The following is a 3,716-nucleotide window of genomic DNA, read 5'->3' on the forward strand; positions in this document are numbered from 1 at the left end:
TTCCCAGGTGTGGAGCCCTGTCCACAATGTGGCCGTAGGGCTCCAGTCAGTACCTGGGAGGTGGAAGCCTGCTGTGCACCAGCTGCTAGAGTCTGTCTACCTTTGCTTTCTTACACTGAGGACCTGTAAAGCCTCACACAGTCTGCTGGCACACTTTTACCCCTCTAAAGACAGTGTGCCCCTGGGAAGCAGGCTCTAAAAATAAGGTGATGAAAGTCTCAAGCAATAGCCAACCTTATTCAGAGTGTAAGAGTCTATACTCTTAGGGTTAAGAGTAGTCGCCCGTGCCTGGTTGGAGATTTAGCTCAGTGGTAGAGCGCATGCCTAGGAAGCGCAAGGCCCTGGGTTCTATCCCCAGCTCCAGAAACAAACAAACAAACAAACAAACAAAAAAAAAAGAGGAGTCGCCCGAGTTAGGTGTACAACCACAAGGTCAAGCAGCACGTGGCAAAAAACACATTTTTCCATATGGGTATATAAGCAACAGCAGCTAAAGTAAACTCACTCCTATCTGCTATACCCAGGAGGAAGGAGTGTGGAAACACATTCCAAGAACAGTTCTATGTTTTGAAGAAACTTAGGTCACAACACTCTTGTTGGAATTTTTTGACAGGCTCTCGAAATACTCAAGAGCGCCACTCTTAACTGTGTTCTGACAGCATGCCATCTCCCTGACCTCATTTTCCAGTCCCCCTCACTCCCAGTCTCTGCCCAGCCACACCACCATCTATGCCCGTTCTTGAACTTGCCCTGAGCACGCATGCAGTCAGCTGTTTGCATTTGCTGCTCCTTCTGAAGCTGGTATGGTTCAAATATTTTCCCCATAATCACCTTTCACAAAGGCTTTTGACCCTCCCACTGTCATCCTGACTTTACATATTCTTCTGACATATTTTAATTGCTTTGTCCCTAGAATATAACATACCTATAAATTTCCTCAAAGTTCTATTGGCTTCCTGGGAGAAGGAATCCATTGCTGGTTTACTCTTTGCTGCTATATGCCAGGGCCTATGGAGCAGATGAAACACACTGAGTGCTTATTGATGCTTTTTTCCCCCAAAGATTGATTGATTTATTGATTTATTGATTTATTGATTTATTTTATGTAAGTACACGGTCGCTATCTTCAGACACATCAGAAGAGGACATCAGATCCCATTACAGATGGTTATGAGCCACCATGTGGTTGCTGGGAATTGAACTCAGGACCTCTGAAAGAGCAGTCAGTGCTCTTAACCACTGAGTCATCTCTCCAGCCCTTCTTTATGCTTCTTAAGTAGATGTTGAGTGAATCAGCATAGGATCCAAGAAACACGCTAAGGGGCACTAGAGCAAACGGAATGAATGCCTAGTCAATCCAAGTCAAAGTTTCTTAGATGCCTCCTCACTTTGGTTCTCAGAGCCCAGTGACCAATCAGATCTAGACCCAAAGGCCTGCTCCTGGGCAAAGACCAGAGCTCAGGTGCCGTGGTCACTGCTGAAAAGGGTCTCAGACATTTTCATCTGATTTCATAAAGGAGCCAAAGTCCTATGGGGAATGTCCTTCATCACTGCTTTGTGCCCCTGTGTCAGTGCAGGTGATCCGTCTGCCCCTCACAGTGAAACAGCTAAGATGGCCCTTCTGACAGGGGCTGCCTTCACTGTAACATCCCTACCCTTTGGGCTTTGTCTTCCTGTCACCTTAATGCTGAATTGAGGGAGACCTGAATTCTCTGATGACCAGACACTTTTATTCTGCACTATAATAGCTGCAGGATTCCTCAGGACATTTTAGTAGGCTGATAAAAATAAATCAAATCTCCCAAAAGCAATATGATATAACTATTTCTAAAATTTATTTGATCATTAATGCCATCTCTCTGAGTCTCTTTATTACAGAACAGAAATGCCTCTTGGAAAATTCTGTAGCACATAATCATATACTATATTCCAACATTGCCTATATTACTGTAATAAACTTTTATGCATCCATTACACAAATGTGAGCTCTCTTCTCCCTATTTAAAGCTGACTAGAATCTTGATTTCTCCTTTAAGTTTCTCTTGGTCAAGCCAAGAAAGAAGATAAGAAGATTGGGCAGCACTCACAGAAATATTTATGGGTGCCTGGGTGGGCAGGGGTGGAATAGCTTTATTGTGATGTGACTCAGTGTCATACAATTTATTCATTTTAAAGCACACAACTCATGAGTTTGAATGTTTTTTAATGACTTTGGGTGACTTTGATTATTAATGCCATTTCTCTGAGCCCCTTTATTGCAGAACGATTACCGAAATTCACATTTCGATAATCACCGCTACAATCAATCTTAGAACATTTCCGTCAGCTCTAGAAAAAAACCTCAAACCCTTCAGCCAGTACCTCCTCATATCATCATATTTCCTAGGCCTGAAACAAGCATTCGTCTTTCTATTTTGGAATATTTGCGTGTTCTTCATATTCCATGTCAATAGAATAATGCACTATATGGCCCTCTATGGCTGGTTTCTTTCATAAAGATCTCCATTCACCTGGATATCACCCGTTCATTCTTGTGGACAAGCAACATGCTCTTGTACTGACTAGCCACCTCTTGTTGCTCTCTTCTTCAACTGATGGACATCGGGGCCTTTTTTTCCTCTTTGTAATTAAGTATATGAAAATTCCCAAATGAGTGTTTATTTGGGTGTTGAAGACAGGATTCTGTGGAAAAACAGACCCTCCAGAATGTCTGTGTATGATAACAGAGGTTTCATTAGATTGGCTTATACTGTCTGCATACTAGGGATGCTGAGAACCCAGCCTCTGCCCAGTCTGCTCTCAACCCCTGTCTGGTGCTGAAAGCCTGGACACTCCCAGAGGAGTTGGAGTCTGATGTTAGTAGAGATGGCAGGAGCATCAAGAGGTGCAATGGCTCAGACAAAAGGCATTGAAGGCAAGCCAGCACAAGTCAGTGTTCTTTTAAACCACTTTATGTATGGACCACTCTTGTAGAAGATGCTACCCACTTTGAGGGTGAAGTCTTTTTCCTTAGTTTCCTTTCTTGATACACACACTGTGACCATATGCAGTGTGTGTGTGTGTGTGTGTGTGTGTGTGTGTGTGTGCGCATGCCCTCACTGTCTCCTAGGTGATTCTAAATCCCATTATAGTGCTTTACTTCTCTTGCAATATATGCTTAGTTCCATAGTATTAGAAGACAAATTGAGTTCATTTTCCTGCTTAAACATCTTCTTGATACACTTGTAATAGAATCCAAATCCTTACCAAAACTTGTGCAAAGCATCACTGCTTAATAAAAGCCTGTTAGACTGTTAGCTTAGGCAGGAACTAGGAGGTGGGAGTTCCATCAGAGAGATTAGAAATCTGGGGTAGAGTCAGGTGGGGGAGGGAATCACCCCCAAACTCTGGGGAAAACAGTCCAATGAGACCGAAAGCGAGGTAAGCAGCCATGTGGTAACCAGCGTGACTCGGGCTAGTTTAAACGGGATAATTGAGTATAAGCTAGCAGAGTGAGCCAGAGCCATGGGCCTAGGCATTTATTCATACGTAAGAAGTCTCAAGTCGCAGCGGGAAAAGCCTGCAATTACAAAAGCTTTCCGGATGTGCTCATCCTCATCTTGGCTCTATCTAGTTCCCCTCTGGCAATGCCCACCAAGCTTGTTGCTGTTGGCTTCTGAACTGTTTCTTGTTCTCGCTCTTCTTTAAAAGTACAGTTGGGTAAGTCTCTGATCAAA

The sequence above is a fragment of the Rattus norvegicus genome, chromosome 8 (assembly GCF_036323735.1).
Source record: "Rattus norvegicus strain BN/NHsdMcwi chromosome 8, GRCr8, whole genome shotgun sequence".
Lineage (NCBI taxonomy): Eukaryota > Metazoa > Chordata > Mammalia > Rodentia > Muridae > Rattus > Rattus norvegicus.